The 19,812-nt window shown below is 43.3% G+C and overlaps 1 long non-coding RNA gene across 2 annotated transcripts; it reads left to right on the forward strand.

Annotated features, from left to right (window-relative positions):
* Positions 1 to 9,019: 9,019 nt before the first annotated feature.
* On the forward strand, positions 9,020 to 19,166 carry LOC122880581. Of its 2 annotated transcripts, XR_006378971.1 has the most exons (3): positions 9,036 to 9,384; positions 10,224 to 12,422; positions 16,377 to 19,166. It is a non-coding gene; the product is annotated as an uncharacterized LOC122880581 (long non-coding RNA). The 2 variants fall into 2 exon arrangements; XR_006378970.1 differs by having other exon boundaries at positions 9,020 to 12,422.
* Positions 19,167 to 19,812: the final 646 nt, after the last annotated feature.

Consider the following 19,812-nt stretch of genomic DNA (forward strand, 5'->3'; position numbering starts at 1 on the left):
TGTGGTCTAAATGAATGTGCAGTAATCACAGAACACCATACCTTAGCTTTGGATTGGTGCTCTTAGAGGTCAAGTCAATGTATACCACTACCCAAGGGAGCACACAGCTTTGTCCTTAATTATGCTCATCAGGTGCAAAGACTAATATTTCAGTGTGTCTCTTCAAAGACCTGATGTAGAGTCTTTGTATTGGGAGGCACCTTCTCAAAGCCCACCCCTCCATTTCTTCTCGTCTAATTCTTATTTTTGGCTGAACTGGTTCTTATGCACAGCTACATTATGTTCCAAAGTTACATTTTCTACAGGGAACATCAATGTGCTTGAATATGGCTCCTTTATGTGGATCACTTGGAGTTAAGACAAGTTTTCAAACTTATCAAATATCTATTTTCTGTCAATGTCATTGCTTGAAGGAGGTACAGTGGTGTGCAAAAGTGTTTGCCCCCTTCCTGATTTCTTATTTTTTTGCATGTTTGTCACACTTAAATGTTTCAGGTCAAACAAATTTAAATATTAGTTAAAGATAACACAAGTAAACACAAAATACAGTTTTTAAATGAAGGTTGTTATTATTAAGGGAAAACAAAATCCAAACCTACATGGCCCTGTGTGAAAAAGTGATTGCCTCCCAAACCTAATAACTGGTTGGGCCACCCTTAGCAGCAACAACTGCAATCAAGCGTTTGCGATAACTTGCAATGAGTCTTTTACAGCGCTGTGGAGGAATTTTGGCCCACTCATCTTGTGACAACAAATCTGCAGAATTGTTGTAATTTAGCCACATTGGAGGAACCAGAACCCAAGTTCGCTTCAGCTTGAGGTCACGAACAGATGGCCGGACATTCTCCTTCAGGAGTTTTTGGTAGACACCAGAATTCATGGTTCCATTTATCACAGCAAGTCTTCCAGGTCCTGAAGCAGCAAAACAGCCCCAGACCATCACACTACCACCACCATATTTTACTGTTGGTATGATGTTCTTTTTCTGAAATGCAGTGTTACTTTTACACCAGATGTAATGGGACACACACCTTCCAAAAAGTTCAACTTTTGTCTCATCAGTCCACAGAGTATTTTCCCAAAAGTCTTGGGGATCATCAAGATGTTTTCTGGCAAAAATGAGACGAGCCTTAATGTTCTTTTTGCTCAGCAGTGGTTTTCGCCTTGGAACTCTGCCATGCAGGCAGAGGCAGGCATACACTGACCTTAACTGAGGCAAGGGAGGCCTGCAGTTCTTTGGATGTTGTTGTAGGGTCTTTTGTGGCGCTCTTGGGGTAACGTTGGTCGGCCGGCCACTCCTGGGAAGGTTCACCACTGTTCCATGTTTTCGCCATTTGTGGATAATGGCTCTCACTGTGGTTCGCTGGAGTCCCAAAGCTTTAGAAATGGCTTTATAACCTTTTCCAGACTGACAGATCTCAATTACTTTCTTTCTCATTTGTTCCTGAATTTCTTTGGATCTCGGCATGATGTCCAGCTTTTGAAGATCTTTTGGTCTACTTCACTTTGTCAGGCAGGTCCTGTTTAAGTGATATCTTGATTAAGAACAGGTGTGGCAGTAATCAGGCCTGGGTGTGGCTAGAGAAATTGAAGGTGTGATAAACCACAGTTAAGTTATGTTTTAACATGTGGGGCAATCACTTTTTCACACAGGGCCACGTAGGTTTGGATTTTGTTTTCCCTTAATGATAACAACCTTCATTTAAAAACTGCATTTTGTGTTTACTTGTGTTATCTTTAACTAATATTTAAATTTGTTTGATCTGAAACAAACACTGCTTGCTGAAAAAAGTGTGACAAAAAAATAAGAAATCAGGAAGGGAGCAAACACTTTTTCACACCACTGTATATTGATGACATGTGGGCCGAGGATCCATAGAGGCCTTCTTTTTAAAAATATATTCATGTTCTGATCATCTTAAATGTGCAATAAATGATGACGTACACTCTACTGGTATTTACAGACTTTCATAAGAAACTTACAGACCAAGATAAAAGCTGACAGTCACCCTCCTCTTTTCCATATAGTCAGCTGCATAGACTCAGAGTTTGAGGGGAAAAACCCCCAGCTGACTTCAAGTATAACATCAAAGAGGTTTGAAGTACATTTGGGTGCCAGATACTAGTAAGGTTGAGACTTGACCTATTTGACAAAACTGCTGTACTGTGTAAATTTAAATGACAGTGTGCATGCAAAATGTAAAGTGTAGGTAGTGCTACAACAACATGATACATTTAAATGACTAACATAAATCTCTGTCACTATTTGGTTGTTCTATATTCTATTTGTTGTAGTTTACCTTATTCTGAATTATCTGACTTCTCAGAGTTTTTATCAAGTTTAGTCCTTAAAACAGATAAAGTAATTATTGTAGGTGATTTCAATATTCATGTGGACGTTGAAAATGATAGCCTTAGTACTGCGTTTATCTCATTATTAGATTCGATTGTCTTTTGTCAGAGTGTACATGAAGCCACTCACTGTTTTAACCACACCCTCGACCTTGTTCTGGTATATGGCATTGAAATTGAACATTTAATACTCTTTCCGCAGAATCCTTCTTTATCGGACCATTACTTAATAACTTTTGAGCTCCAACTACTGGACTACACGCCATTAGGCCAAAACTTCCACTCTAGATGTCTATCTGATAGTGCTGTAGCTAAATTTAAGGAACAGATTCCATCCGCATTTAATTCAATGCTGTGTCTCAATATAACCGACGACTCCTATGCTAATTTCAGCAACTAACTTCAACGCTTTCTTCATCTAAGGCATCAACCTGTCTCATTGACCCCATTCCAAGTAGGCTGCATAAAGAAGTTTTACCCTTAGTTAGCACTTCTTTACTGGATATGATCAATCTGTCTTTATTAACAGGCTATGTACTACAATCCTTTAAAGTAGCTGTAATTAAACCTCTTCTTAAAAAGCCCACTCTTGATCCAGGGGTTTTAGCCAAATACAGACCTATATTTAACCTTCCCTTTCTCTCTAAGATCCTTGAAAGCAGTCGCCAATCAGTTGTGTACGACTTTCTAAATAACAATAGTTTAGTTTATTAGAGATTTTCAGTTTGGATTTAGAGTGCATCATAGCACAGAGACAGCACTGGTGAAAATTACAAATGACCTTCGAATTGCATCAGACAATGGACTTGTCTCTGTACTTGACTTGTTAGATCTTAGTGCTGCATTCGACACCACTGAACATCACATCCTATTACAGAGACTGGAACATTCAACTGGCAACTGCACTAAGCTGGTCTGAATCCTATCTATCAGATTGATCTCAGTTTGTACATGTTAACGGTGAGTCATGGAGTTCCACAAGGTTCTGTGCTTGGACCGATTCTATTCACCTTAGATATGCTTCCTCTAAGCAATATTATTAGGAAACACTCTATAAACTTTCATTGTTATGCAGATGATACCCAATTATATCTATCGATCAAGCCAGATGAAACTAATCAGTTAACCAGACTTCAGGCATGCCTTAAGTACATAAAAACCTTGGATGACCTGCAATTTTCTGATGTTAAACTCTGAAGTTGAAGCTGAAGTTATTGTACTTGGCCCCAAACACCTCCGAGACACATTGTCTAAAGATATAGTTACTCTAGATGGCATTGCCCTGGCCTCCAGCACCACCGTAAGGAACCTCAGAGTTATCTTTGGATCAGGATTTATCCTTTAACTCCCACATGAAACAAACTTCAAGGACTGCCTTTTTTCACCTACGCAACATTGCAAAAACTAGGCACATTCTGTCTCAAAATGATGCCGAAAAACTAGTCCTAATTAGCTTCTCTGCACTGGCTCCCTATAAAAGAAGAATAGAATTTAAAATCCTTGTCCTCACCTACAAAGCTCTTAATGGTCAGGCACCATCATATCTTAAAGATCTCATAATACCATATTACCCGACTAGAACACTGCGCTCCCAGGATGCAGGGTTACTTGTGGTTCCTAGAGTCTCCAAAAGTAGACTGGGAGCCAGAGCCTTCAGTTATCAAGCTCCTCTCCTGTGAAATCAGGTCCTAGTTTGGGTTCGGGAGGCAGACACCATCTCCACATTTAAGGGTAGGCTTAAGACTTTCCTCTTTGATGAAGCTTATAGTTAGGGCTGGCTTGGGTGAGCCCTGAACCATCCCTTAGTTATGCTGCTATAGGCTATAGACTGCCGGGAGAATTCCCATGATGCACCTCTTTCCTCTCTCCTCCTCTCCATCTGTATGTATTTTTATCCCATTACTGCATGTTACTAACTCGACATCTTCTCTCTCCCGTAGTTCTGTGCTTTCTCGTTTCTCTCCTCTCTCCTTCTGTCGCTTTCAGCAGGTATTTCTGCCTCCAGAGCTGCGGGGTCTGGGTCTGTGGTTGTGGGCCACCTGCTGCCCCCGTGTTCCCGCTCGACAACTGCTACTACAATTGTTATTATTAGTCTTATTGCCATTATTATCATTATTATTATTTAATTATAAAATACAATACACCCCCCGAGTGTATCTTACCAAGTGTACTCGAGGAGCAATCAAACCAACTCCAGGGATGTTTTTGTCCAGTCCTCCCTCTCAGGCTGCATCCACATTCCACCATCTTTGCAAGGACTAGCAGATCTGAGGACCAATCATGGTCCCAAATTCTAAAATTCCCTATCTATAACTGAGTGCATTTCATTGCTAGAGGTTGTTCATTGAGGTTGAGGTTGTTTGTTCTCCTAAAAACAATACCTTGCTGTGTGCTTTCCCCATCCTTAATACATTTAAGAAATCCTTCAAAAATTGTAGTCTTTTACTTTGCATGTAGCAGATGAGTAGTTGACTTACTTTATACAGTTTGGTGGGTAGGACTCCTCTCCATATGAGGGAAAAGACTGCAAACACACACTCTGAGAGATTTATATAATATTTAGTCCTGATGTGGACTCATTGTAGATTTAGTAAAGGGTAATGTAAGTGAGTATGTGTGTGTGTCCATGCTTGGTTGCCATCACTAATAGCTCAGTCTTGTCAGGTGCTGTAAACAGTGAACCATCTCCAAACATTACCTTATTAAGACACAAGAGACAGAACAGACCGAGAGGAGAGTGTGAAGCTGGTTCGTACCTGCCCCCCTTCTCTCTCTCACATACACATCTACTTTAACATGAACTGTCTATAATAATAAATAATAAGATAAACATTCAGAAATGTTTGTCACCAGTGTTCTGTTTAACTGGTGAGTACTACTCTTACTTGTTGGTCTTTAATATTGCTGCAGATTTATGTCAGTGCCACATTTTAATCCCATGATATGACCCACCTATCAAGTTAATTTAACCAGAAGATGAAATATCTCTTTCAAAGGAGTGTTCGGGGCAAGACAGTAGACATAAGACATAAATTTTACAAAACATGTAGGACAGACTTACAATGAATTAGATCAAATATGAAGATGATCATTAAAGCTCACAAAATATATATGGGGCATAATGTAAAATAAATATACCTGATATGCAATAAATAGAAATCCTTCAAAAACAAATACATAAAATGAGATAGCACTGATAATATTTCAACCTAATAAAATAGTTATTAGGAACAGAGAGAAGATATAGGCTAATGGGGCTGAATGACAATTACATAGATGAAGAGGTGGAATGCCTGTTGTACAGGCTTCCTTGAGCAGAAGATCACTCGGTTTAGCTCAAAGAGTTCTTCATGCTTAGCCTAAGAATCTGCCAAATCAAACAGCTCTGACTGTAGGGCCAGCGGTAGTGTCTTTACCAACCAACATGAACCCTTTTTAATGATTTATTTCATTAATTACTGACTTTGCCTTAACACATATACAACAAAACTAGATTTCTGATTTGTTAGTAAGTAGTGAGAATGAGGGAGAGGAAGAGGAGGAAAAAACAGAGAGGCAGACGGTTTTCCTGTTGATAATATGCACTATTCAAGATGGCATGAGGTAGTAGTACAGTATCAAACACAGTCAAGTACAGCCACAAAGCATCTGTTACCACATCTAAATGAGCTGCAAACATGTTTTCAGTGTCTAAACAAGAACAACTTGGTACTTTATTTGATCTGCGGCTGCTAAGAACAGACACTCTGCTTCTGAACGGCTTCCGTGGACATTGGCAGTGAGATGGAGATGAGACGGAGCCATGGCCCTACCATCAACAACTAGAATTGAAGTCACCAAATCACCCCTCACCATGTAATAATATGCAACCTTTAAATATGCCTAGAATCAGTGGAGTCTGATGATTATTCCAGTTTTTGCGTGGTCTTTGATAGTCCTAGTCACAGAGCTACAGTAAAGATTATACTTTAGATGGAAGCTCAAGCTCCAGATTTATTTATCAGACAGCTCATATTTGGGCTTGAATGAAAGCCAAGAACACACCATTCAAAATGATCGCAAGCATATTACAATAACACAAGAAAAAAGTCCTCAAAGTGAGCTTGAATTGGGAAACCTCAAGTCCAATTTGCTGTAGGTCATGTGTGGCTGACCAGTCAGGAGAGCCAAAAAACAGAGCCACATCACATACACACTTGCAATGATAGCGCACTATTTTCATGAGAATTTCTAACTTTGCATTGAGCTACTTTCGACTCAGTGGGGCTCCCTGTGTTCCTGGCTGGCATTCTGTTGTGTCAGTGAGGACAGGTTGATCCTTGGATTTAATATGTTTCAGAGAAGAATAATGATCCACACATAATTGTCCCAGACTTTGACAGTAGTTTCAGTGCAGCCTGTTTGATATTGCCTCATTGGCACAGTTTTCCAGGAACATCAATAAAACAGTGTGCATTTATCTATAAATGAATGAGTGATTCCACATTATCTGTTGTCCACAGCTGCTTCATACTGTATGAAAAGCTTCTCCTTCAGATCATTAAATCCCTGCAGCCAGCTGAAGGCGAGAAAAAAGCACACTTTTAGTCTATCCTCTAGTGCTGTTGTGAGACTGGTCAGAGTGTGTCGGGGGGGGGGGCACACTGATCCAACTGTACAGCAAGTTCATCTATATACACATTAAATAAGTCGGGCTTAAGTTGCAGCCCTGACGAACACCTCTTCTCTGGGTGAAGAATTCTGTTTGTTTATCTCCAATTTTTACAGCACATCTATTTTCCAAATACATTGATTTAACCAGATCATACATTTTGCCCCCTTTACCACAATGTAGAAGTCTGTAATAAAGCCCTTTATGCCAAATAGATTAACATGATTGTTAATTAAAGATCTGTGGTGCAGTGTTTTGGGAGAAAGCCAATTAGATTTTTACTCGAGATGGTGTGCTCTTCAAGGAAATCTAGTATTCTTTTATTCAGAATACTACAGAATAGTTTACTGCTGCTGACACAGACGCCTCGGTAGTTACAGGCTCTGATTGGTCCCCCTCTGATGAACGGGGGAAACGAGCCCTTTGCACCAGATGTGGGGAAAACATCCTGACTGCAGTACGATGTTGAACAGCTTCAGCACGGCACCCTGTATCTCTGGGTGCTGCGTTTCAGCATTTCGTTTTTAATGCAGTCCGGACCGCAAGCTTTCCCTGGCCGGAGAGACTCTGTCTGTGTGGTCAGTTCTGTCCAAGTAATCGGGAAATCAGGGGGGTTTGGTTGTCTTTAATTGTTTCTTCTCATGTTTGGAGTTTTTCTTTTATAATACATTGATCTGAATTTATTAGATTTATTGGTATGTCTTTGTACAGATTTTCAAAAAGTGCTTCCCAGATGCCACCATGTTGGATGGGCAGAGCTTGTTGCTGCTTTGTGTTGAAGTTGTTCTACATATCTCAGAACTGATTTTGATTGATGGCATTTTCAATATCTCCAAGTTTGTTCCTTATTGTATGTTTATATTTGTTTTAAATGTCGTTGTCCCTGATGCGTAAGGCTGGGTTGTTTGGTTGTCTTTTCTGATGGTCCTGCATTCTTGATCAAATCATTTGTCGGCGTTTTGCTTTTTAACAGGCTTCTGTTTTTGTTTTATAAGGTCAGCTTTAACAGCTGCCTCATGAAATATCATATTGATATCATCAATGGCCTTTACAACATCTCTGGAAGGGACGAATTGATTTTGGTTATATACTGACATGTCAGTCATCAGATCAGGTGATGAATTTGTCTCCACTGTCTGGGGCCCATCTGTAAGTAGGGTTGGATTTATACAGCTTCCTGGGTTCCCGTTGTGTGTCACTCCCTTGAGCTGAGAGTTTAAAGAACACATTTATTTGGTTGTGGTCTGAAAGGGGGGGTTGCTGTCTGACAGTGAATGCACTGATAGTGGAGGGGTCCGTGTCCATAGTCTACTACCCTAGACCCAGGAGCTGAGGAGTATGTGAATCCCCTCTGAACCTACCGATAACTGTGTACAGGCCCGAGGCCGACAGAGATGCACTACCTGCCTGCCGCTTGTTGGTGGTTCCAAGGGGTGATAGTTGGTGTGGTAAACAGGTTAGACTCTCTGTCTGTCTCTCTGTCTGTCTCTGTCTGTCTCCCTCTCTCCCTCTCTCCCTCCCTCTCTCTTTTTCTCTGTCTGTCTGTCTGTCTGTCTGTCCCCCTCCCTCTCTCCCTGCCTCCCTCCCTCTCTCTCTCTCCCTCTGTCTGTCTGTCTCTCTCCCCCTCTGTCTGTCTCTGTCTGTCTGTCTCTCAGCAGTGTAATGGGTTCCACATGGTATTTCAGTTTGCTGTTCAGTCCAGTCAGCTGCCCGGTGCAGAAAAAGCCCAAATTTAGAAGAAATATGAAAATTGTCAAACATTTTTTTCATTCACTGAGGAAAATACCCCCCCTTCTCTGTTCACTCTTTCTTTCCTTCTTCTCTTTCTTCTCTTCTTCCCTTCCCTCTCTTTCTCTGCACCCTCCCCTTCTCTCTTCACATCCCCTTTTTTTCTCAGCTTCTGTCTCCTTTTACTTCTCCTCCACTCCTAACTCTCTTCCCTTCTTCACCTCTTTCTTTCCCACTCCTCATTCTTTCATTCCCTCCTCTTCTCTGTTTAGCCCTCTGTCTCTCGTGTCCCTCCATCGTTCCCAGACTCTACAGGTCACTAGTTGAGGCTTCTTGGTTCCTCTGACATCAGCCAATCAGTCATGTTTAGAGGGGGCATTCCCTGGTGTAAGGCCCGCCCCCCAGTGACCATACAAGGTAACAGTGGAATGCATGGCTTGGCAGTCCATCTGCTTCATAAGAGAGACAAACACAGAGAGCAGAGGGTGTCCCACACTGATGAGCAATCCTACTTTAGTCTGATTTGAACTTCAGCTGAAGCTTTGAAAGACTGGGTTAGAGAACTTTAGAAGGATGCCGACAGTCGCAGAGTAACCAGCCAGAGAGGACCTCATCAGTCCAGCTGCTGCAGCTGCCAGCGAGGACTCAGTAAGGTAAGAGCACAGAGATTACTTTTACCAGCGTTTTGCAATGTTTTAGTGCTTCTACTACATTACATCACTGGCAATCATTTTTCAAAGCATACCACATTTTTATTGTTTTTTTAAATCATACAGGCAGCAAGTTGAAACTTGCTGGAGTTAGGTTATCCATCACAATGAACATAATGTCATCATGCTTGGATGTTGTCAAAGTAAGGTTTTTGAACATTCATAAGAAAAGTCTGCACAGCATTACAACGCCACTGAAGGCTGCGCACACTGTGTGATTCTGGTCGGTCCTAGACTAAAGTTAACAACCCCGAGTGGAGCGGTGAAATCTTCTGGTGTTGCTTCAGAACAGGCACGTCCACTGCCGGCGCAGTCAGAGGTTTGAACAGACAAGCTCTCACAACGGGACCTCTGCATAAGACAGCTGACTGCTCACAGTTCAGGTTTTGTCACAGTGTGACATGCAGTGAACCTGGAAGATCGTTGTTGGCACACAGTGTGTAGGGGCCTTGAGATGGATGACCTAACTCAAGCAAGTTTTAAGAGCAAAAATCTGAACACTGTGGTATATTCTGATAAATGCTGAGTCGTCATGCAAAGTACATGTGACCTGGGTAAAGTCTGGTAAGTGTGGTTCTTAAACGGCTGCTGTGTTCCTCCTGCAGTGCTTACTGAGAACGGGACTGTAACTGTACAGCACTCTGGATCACTTCACTCCTGTTAGTTACATCAAAATGCCATTTTCATTTGTTCTTATTGAAGAAGCCTAGAATGCACTTAGGATTTCTTTTTGTCTCCATGGTAAAAACATAAATTCATTGTCTTCCCCCATCCATTTACAGGCCTACTGAGAGGGGTCCTGAGAAGATTAACAGGATGGGGAAGTAGAAAAAATCCTATTTCTGTTACAAAAAATGCGTTTATTTTTTTGGAATTTGCTCTAAGCTTAAATGAAGCGTAGATTGTACCCCTAAAAAACAGTTTGAGAAGGAACAATGACTCTCTGGCTGGACTGATCACAAACAGCAGACACATGCAGCCTGTGCCCAGGGGTCCCAGTAGACACTGCTTTGTTTTAAGGTGTCATAGGTCAAAGAGGTTGGCCACTGATTTACAGTTTCCAAATTCACCACTTAGAGGGAGGGGGATCATGTCAAAAAATCCAATCTTGCATCGTGGGGCAGGGTGGGGTGCCGTGCTGTCGGAGCAACAACCTGATGTGAAACCCTGGTGCAGTATGGCTGGCATTCATCTCACACAGCAGGCGGCAGCAGTGACTGGGACCAAATCTGCACGTGTACAGGGAGCAGTGGGTGTTAAAGCAAGAGGAGCATCAGAGCAGGTAGGAGGACCACACACACACACGTCTGTCTTTCTGTGCATGTGAGGACCCTAACCCTAGCCTCAACCATCACAGCTAAATGCCAAACTCCAAACCTTACCATGATGAATGGAGAGGCTTGGATCACGGCTTTATTTCTTCCACCACTAGGCCTAACCAGCAGATTGTGAATGTGTTTTATCATTCGAGGAGTGTTTGTACTCATTGTACTTGTGCCAGTGCACCGGGAGCTACAACTGCACGACTGTAGACCGCATTCTTTTAAACCTAACCTAATCATAATTCTAACCTGAAGCTTAAAGCCAAGTATTAACCTTCAAACTGTCCTTTGACGTAGTGAGGGCCAGCCACTCCCCACAATGCAGAAATGTCCTCACTGTGATGGTTTAAACCTGCAATTGGCCCTAACAAAGATAGCAATGCAAGCCCACACACACATGTTTATTTGAACCGGACTCGACAGCACGGTTAGAGCAACAATGCATTTTTGACTTCTAGTGGAAGTGATTGAGTGTTCTGTGACTCGAGGCTTTCACCAGCTGAGAGCCTTCCCACAGCAGTACTGATGGTGCACAGCCACTGCCACTCTTATGCTCCCCAAGCCTCAGTTCCTCTTAATTAGCACTAAAGTTCATTCTTGGCTGCTTATACTGACAGGCTGGCTGGTTGAGGAGGTTAATGGTAATGTAACATAGTGTCATACTGAGGTCCCTGTTCCCAAAGTCCAGCTAATCAAATATGCGTTATAGTCCCCCAGCAGCCAGGAGCCGCCGTCCTGCTGAGGACTGGGACGGACATGAGAAAGTGTGTGAGAGGAGGAAATGCTGTATTTATTTACTGAGCAGTCAAAAGTCTTAAGAGCACTGGGTTAGGAGGACTTTCACATAACCCCCTACACACACACATCCTCACGCCAGTCCCCCTCTGGGACCAAGAGACCATGATTCCCAGGGTCTATTTCACATGGGAGAAGGGGGGTAGAAGGAGGAGGAGAGGCATATGGAAGGTGAGAAAGTGGGAGGAAGAGATGGAGAGAGACGAACTCCTCTGAAGGCCAGTCCACACAGCTCGTCCCTCACCCGTCTCGCAGAGCGGATGCTCGTCCGTCTTCCCACACGCCGAGTGTGACGTGCGTTACCACTTCGGAAGCTTTCTCCATTCAAGTCCCACAAATCTCACGCTGTTTGTATGTCGAGAACTTATCAACAGTATCCGTAACGATTGTCGCTAGGCTTTCTGCTTTCCCCACGGAAGTGGCCAGCTCTCACGCTTCAGCTGGCAGTGAAACTGTCCAGAACGACAGCTCAGCTGCCCACACCACTTACTTACATTTTAAACGCTGTCAGCCATTAGCTCCTCTCACTGCACACGCTTCCTCTGACACCGTTTCGCCTTCAGCTGCGACCCCCATGCAATATTTCACATGCAACATTTTAAGACATTCAAACCCGTTCATATTGTTTACGGTGTTTGTTTCTCTTCACTGTGGTCTTTTGTAGTTATTTTAGTTTTAGTTAGTTCATTGAAAACACTGCTGTGTTTTGCTGCAGTCACTTTCTGTTGTCAGCCACGCAGGACCTGGCGCTGCGAGCAGCAGTCCTTCCCGATCCTGCTGACCTCCGGGCCTCCGACGCGGATGATGTCTTTGACTCCTCTGGACTGGATTTCTACAAAAGACAAAAGTGACTCGATGAGATCAGTAAGTAGCTGTGTGGGCATGTCCTCTGTCATTTTGGTTTAGATAACCAAAAGTGATTCTGCAGCGAATGTTTTAATAAATGTACACGTATTGTCTTGCACTTCAGCATATGTCGGAGGTTTTCTGTTGTCAACACCAGCCTTAGTGACACCCTGTAGGCCCCTTCCAGCACCCTTAGCCCCTCAGAAAAACCCCTCGGCCAGTGGGTCAACCTTTTTGGCTTGTGATCCCTTAAAATGAAGCAATGTCTACGTGTGAGCCTTCATTCCAGGTCATGGTCTCAGTGTAGACATGATTTGTGAGAAGTCACTGTAAAGCAGAGGCTGTTTATTTCCTTTTCCTCCGTAGATAACAGATTTATTATTATTTCTTTCTTATTCTCTTAATTGTCTTGTGACTCCTAAGATTTTTCTTAATGTAAGAGCCCTCTGGGGGCCCCAACCTCTAGGCTGGGAACCATTGCCCTAGGAAAATTACAACACTCTTTTTGCCTGTTTTTTCATCTCCTCAAGTTCCTTTCAGCACTAAATTCTTTTCAATACGCCCTCCAGCGCTCATAACAGCCCTTATGTTCTCCCCTGCACCACCACCAAGCTCCTGCTTTCGCTGCTCCGACCAGGCTCCAGGGTCTGGCTCGCTGCTCCGCTCAGCATTACCATTTTTGGTAATTGATTTTAAGACCCACTTTTACGGTTGTGCTTTGTCTGTTTCTGTTCAGATCATTTTCGCTACTCTGACACCGTGTTTAGTTCTTCAGTCACTGGAGGAGTAAATCTGACTGCTTATATTGTGAGGTTGTTCTCATTTTAAAAAATTTGATTTCACATTACTGTGTGTGTGTGTGTGTGTGTGAGAGACATTTAGTGTGACAGACAGACAGACGGAGAGAGGGCTTCCTGTGTGTGATTTACAGAGCCAAGGGGAAAGAGAAAGAAGACCATATTAGGCAATGTTTGGCTCAACAGGAGAGATGGCTCTGGCTGTTATCACAGTCTGTCCAAACACACACACACACACACTCATGCACGCTCACACAGACACGTTGCACTGTGACACATCCTCCCAGCACAGGGCGTTATTGGCATGACAGAAAATCCAAAGTGTTGAAACGTTTAGGTTTTTACTTTGAGTCCATCAGGCAGTGTGTATCCAGCGGCATTCTGAGGAAAACTGTTTAACACCCCCCCCCCCGGGTCTAGTTTTGATTGGTCTAGAATAATGTACAAATGGGATGGAGGGAATTTCATTTGTGGTACTCACTCACTCACACTCCACGCATCCAAAACTTTACGGAGCCACTGCCGGTTTTGTTGCACTGGATTGTGTTACTCTGTCTGTAATATTTGGTCCGGCCCAGATTATGGATTGTGAGGATCAAAATATCTGGAATACCTTTCGTTCCACAGCGCTACAGCTGCACACTGTTGTCTGCCCCAGTGTCTTTTTTGACACTACTACACACTAGGAGTTGCCACTGTCAGTAACACAGAGGCTTCAGGCTACATTTTGATATTTCGTTTTTAATGTCAAATGGAAAAAATAAACAACACTCACTGAAATCAGCTGATGGAAATGCTTTGAGACTTATCACTAGGACTACAACAGACAACGGAAAGCAACATCATGACAAAAATCCATGACATCATTCTTAGCTTGAAGGGGTTTGTGTGCGTGTGTGTGTGTGAGAAGTTTGCTGTGTCACTATGATGGGGTACCATGGCTGCAAAATGTGCCAGCCACTGGCCCAACCTTTGTGGCATGAACACACAGCCAGGCTGCTGCAGGGCCTGTGTGCACTGCACACACACACACTGCACACACACACGCTGCACACACGCTGCACACACACACGCTGCACACACGCTGCACACACACACGCTGCACACACGCTGCACACACACACGCTGCACACACGCTGCACATACACTGCACACACGCTGCACACACACACGCTGCAACACACACTGTGACACACACTGCACACACACTGCACACACACTGCAACACACACTGTCACTTTGGTAGATACACAGATCAGTTCGTAGATTTATTTTAGGATGGAACCTGAGAAATCCGTAAGCCTCTCAAAGGAGGGTCAGATGATTTCATATTAGAGGTAATGTATGTTTAAAATTCCTTAAATTCAAAAAGTTTCATATGTCATGTCATTATTCTGCAGATGTTGGTGATGACATTCAAATGACATGACATCATATGCCAGTGTTAGCTTTATCCAATGATTATATATTATTATTATATACATTAGTATCATTCCATCCTCTCCTTTCACCATGCTGCGACCACCTTGAGAGAAAACCCTAAAATGAGTCACATGTCGGTTTTAGCTGAGGTGGCTTTTCATTATCTCCACTGAAGAAAGGAAAGCTGCATTTTACCAGCAGCTGCTGGATATTTCGGGCCCCTTACAGCAGCTCACCAGCTGCTCTGACATGAGAAATCCCTGTTTGTTCCAGGGCCCCTCTCAGCTCTGGAGCCCCTGAATGAACCAGGCTTTTGTCTCCAGCAGAAAGGGATTCCATGTGAACGTTTCGCCCACTGAGAAATCTGGAAATCTGAACAGATGTACAAATGATAGAAACTAATTGTTCTATGGCAAAAGAATGAGAGCAAGCAGGTCTACTGCTACTTGTTTCCATTTTGAGTCTCACTACTTGTGAGACGCCGCATGTTTAAGTCCAGTAGACTGTCCCGAGTGAACAGGAACAGACAACAGAGCTTCTTCTTAAATAATGAGTTAAAGGAAAAGGCCCTCAGCTTCTTGCTTTCTCTCCCAGAGTGAGTTGAGGATCTGTCTGCGGGAACAGTTGTCCATCAGTGGTTTGAGCGCGTGACTCGCCGAGACACAAGGCGTTAATTAGTGAGCTCTCAGGTGTCGGTAGGTGTTCTTTTGAACCCCCCGGTCACATCTTCATCCTGCCTTGGCCTCAGCCCGCTTTTTGTTCAGTCTTGAGCGCGATGCTGCTGGATTCAAATACACAACAAAGTGTATTCGAATCAAAGGTGGTGATGGTGATGACTGAGAGAAAGAGAGAGCAACTCTTTCCCATCACGTGTGTGAGTCTGATGTTTCCTGTCTTTAGAGGACGCTCCCGTCTCTTGCATCACTCTGATGCGAGCTTGAGCTTTAACTGTGAGCTCACTTCAGCTAACGATGACTCAGCTGAGTTTCTGTTGTGTTGAACTGTATATTTTCAACAGAAATCTGTGCAGCCCGTGGAACGAACACGGTGTTGTTTGGTGCCGTGCTGCATCTCTGGTCAGTTGGTAGTCTGAGATGAATGTGGTGTGAAACTCAGGGAACAGGATGTCATGTACCACACACACACACACACACACAGTCAGGCTGGGAGAGGGCAGGTTTGTTTGTTGGTTTAGTTAGTGAGGGCCACACTTCCTGAGGACAGACCTCGAGACATGACCTACTGTGGGAGAGAGAGAGTCTTTCTTCTTAATATGGACTTGTTGAGCCCAGAGCAGAGGGAGATAAAGGCCTCCTCTCCCTCTGCTGCCTTTTAAGTGAGTCTCTCCCCACTGTGACTAGAAAAGGGAATGTATGTAGCCAGCTGGGTGGGTGGGTGGGGGGGGGGTGGGGGGGGGGTGGTGGGGGTGACAGACTATCAGCGGGAGCGATCGCAGACTGGAAGAGGGAATGTTTATCCAAAGCAGCAATCCCATTTTCCATGATCCCCAAAATAAAAGTCTGGCTCAAGCCTTATATGGGCAGACTGGGAGTTTCCAGCCAAGCAGAGTCAGGACATTCCTGGAAAACACCCGGCTCCTTCTCCCCCCGTCTTTATATGTCTCTCTCCGTGTCTCAGTGATAAAGAAGGTAACTGGTGCTCAGAGGACATTAAAAGCCCATGAGGACATTGTGATCATACAGTTTATTTAAAAATGTGTGTAAAATAGAAGTTCACTGTGTTCTTTTATCAGGTGGTGCTGTTGAGATAATGGAGATCAAAGATGGAGATCCGACAGTCTGCACTAGCGGTAAGATGAACGACTGCAAGACTCTAAAGCGTGTTATCTGTTTTGCACTTTAACAACAATATCTGTACATTCGATATGAATCCAGAAACGTTCCCATAGCAGCTTCTTATCTTCCAGAACAACATTTCATCTACTGAGATCACAGGCAGCTATTTCCACCAACCGCTGCCTGCGCTCACTCTCTCAAGTCCAGAGCTGTGGCTCTTTTCCACAGTCTTACAATAATTCTGGGCGATATAGTTACAGGTTGAACAATAAAAAAAAACAGGCGCTGCACATGACCCGACATACCGACATGCAATGTGTTAGTAAGGTGTTGCTCCACCACGAGCCTCCCGCACAGCTCCAGCGCTTCGAACGTATTATTTCCATACCCGGCAAAGCGTTCAGTGAGCCCTGGTGAAACTGAATGGAAGCACCTGGATTCTGATCTGCATCGCACAAAGCCACCTGTAGTTGAGACCTGAGTGTGCAGGGACACACTGGTTAAGTCAGATTGGACAGATTCATGAGTGCAGGCTCAACTCAGCGTCCTCTCACATTCTCACGCGTTCCAAATGTGACATAAAGCTCGTCCTGCCCTCCCAGCTCTGTCCCTGTGCATTCTCAGATCTGAATGTCTGGGTTTAGGGTAGGGAAAGCTTCGTGGTTAAAGGAAACCAACATTCACTGGTGGGACATCTTTACCCTTTGCCGCACTCCAACAACATCATGCTTCTTCTTGCTTTGGTCCTGAACATCACATGAACAAGCTGTGGGCCACTTCAACTGAAGGACCACAGTAGTCCTGTCACTCCTCTGGAGTTGGTGTTGAACATAAAGTGGGACTCTGATCAAAGGAAGCTGTCATAGTGGAGCAAGAGGAGTCGCTTCTGAAATATAGTGTGTGTGTGTGTGTGTGTGTGTGTGTGTGTGTGTGTGTACGTGCAGATGTCTGCTGCTGCAATGTCTCTTAACAAAGTATGTGTGTTGTGTTTCAGATGTCAGAGAGGAGCATGTAGTAGACAGGTGAGTATCACACACACACAATCATTGTAAAAGGCTGGTTTGTGAGTGTGTGCATGTGGAAAGTCAGCGAGCAGCAGCGGGGCAGGAAGTTGGCATTATGTAGGTCCACTGGGGTTTAAAGTCATTTCCTGTTTACCCCTCCCCAACAAGAATGTTTGTGTTGTGCTCTCCATCGCTCTCTCACACAACACGCACTCTTTTCCACGTCCTTTTTTGTGTCCCGCTGCTTTCACTGATATTTCTGATGCGTTAGTAGAAAGACTGCAGAAGCTGTTGCTGCAGAAATCATTCTTATGATGCTAAACTGTGTCTTAGGTGTAAATGAAGACACTGTCGCATCATGCCAGGTCTTTCCCCCTGGGGTCCCCCCCTAGTTTTGATTTCTCTAGAATGTGTCGGTAGGTGTTCTTTTGAACCCCCCGGTCACATCTTCATCCTGCCTTGGCCTCAGCCCGCTTTTTATTCAGTCTTGAGCGCGATGCTGCTGGATTCAAATACACAACAAAGTGTATTCGAATCAAAGGTGGTGATGGTGATGACTGAGAGAAAGAGAGAGCAACTCTTTCCCATCACATGTGTGAGTCTGATGTTTCCTGTCTTTAGAGGACGCTCCCGTCTCTTGCATCACTCTGATGCGAGCTTGAGCTTTAACTGTGAGCTCACTTCAGCTAACGATGACTCAGCTGAGTTTCTGTTGTGTTGAACTGTATATTTTCAACAGAAATCTGTGCAGCCCGTGGAAAGAACACGGCCCTGGTCCTTCCCTGCGGCCCATGGTGCAGTGCTGCATCTCTGGTCAGTTGGTAGTCTGAGATGAAGCACTGTAGCTCGGGACGGAGGACAGAAATTCCAGTCTGAGCATACCCAGAGCCAGGTAACCGCATCCAGCAGCAGCTCTGGTTTGCTTCAGACTGAATGATATGAAACAAAGGGTCATGGGACAGGAGACACCTTGTGGATCACAGTCCGTCAGGAACTACATTGGTCCATTCACAGGAAGGGTGTTCCTGTTAACTTTATTTTGTTCAGAGGACATGAAAATTGAAGTTGTAGAATTCATCACAAAATGAGGATTAGGGAAAAAATGGAAAAATTCACACTTTTGCTTAAAACTATTTAAAATATTTTGTTGTAATAATTTCAAAACAAACTTTGATTGACTTTTAAAGAATGCTTAATGTCTCATTAATTTCTATTAATAAATGACTATCAAATTCAACATTCAATTTCAGATAGAGGAAGTTACATGTAATCAATCCTATGACCGCCGTCTGCCACATTCCATGATTTAAGTGTTTAGGAGCTTGGAAACTGTCCCGTCTGTGTTGATGGTGCCATGTCTAATGTGCAATCTATAAATGGGAAGTATGCAAACCACAGCTGGAGGACTGGGATCCATTGGTGTTGATGTGATGATGGGTGATGATGATGGACGGATCACATCAGAAGAGGAAGAGCTGACTGACCTCTTGTTTTTCTTCTCCTCTCTCCTGGGGTCCAGTTTTCCCAGGAATCCCTTGACCTATCAGAAAGGGGGATTCCTGGAAATACTGTTCTTGGGGGTGGGGCTTATCAGCAATTCCATGTACAGTATTATGCCATATTTATGGATGTGTGTAATAATGTTCTAGAGAAGAGAAACACAAGTGTGACTTGTTACCCAGCGGTTTGAATCAGCCCCCCTTATTACTGATCATTGTTGAATAAACATTCAAAACAAAGAAATATTTGTATATAGCCTATTGTCATTTACTGCACATGAATACTGCAGTTTGGGATTCGATCCTTAAAATCCTACATAAGTACAAGGACAGAAGTATTGTCAGCTTCATGCAGTAAAATATCTCCTGTGACTGATATCTGATTTTATCTGATATTATTCAGATAGTTTTATTTATATAGCGCCAATTCATAACTGAAGTTTTCTCATTGCACTTTTTCTACAGAGCAGGTCTAGACCGAACTCTTTATAATATTATATTAGATTGTTAATACTGATGCATCAATGTTAGAGCAACATTTTACTGTTCTAGCTGCTTGAGGTGGCGCTAGTTTTAACTGCTTTATACACAGTTAGCTAGTTTTATACACAGCTTATTTTATACACAGTTAGCTAGTTTTATACACAGCTAGTTTTATACACAGCTTATTTTATACACAGTTAGCTAGTTTTAACTGCTTTATACACAGTTAGCTAGTTTTAACTGCTTTATACACAGTTAGCTTGTTTTATACACAGCTAGTTTTATACACAGCTTATTTTATACACAGTTAGCTAGTTTTAACTGCTTTATACACAGTTAGCTTGTTTTATACACAGCTAGTTTTATACACAGCTTATTTTATACACAGCTAGTTTTAACTGCTTTAT

Source organism: Siniperca chuatsi, linkage group LG8 (genome assembly GCF_020085105.1).
Source record: "Siniperca chuatsi isolate FFG_IHB_CAS linkage group LG8, ASM2008510v1, whole genome shotgun sequence".
In the NCBI taxonomy this organism is placed as follows: Eukaryota; Metazoa; Chordata; class Actinopteri; order Centrarchiformes; family Sinipercidae; genus Siniperca; species Siniperca chuatsi.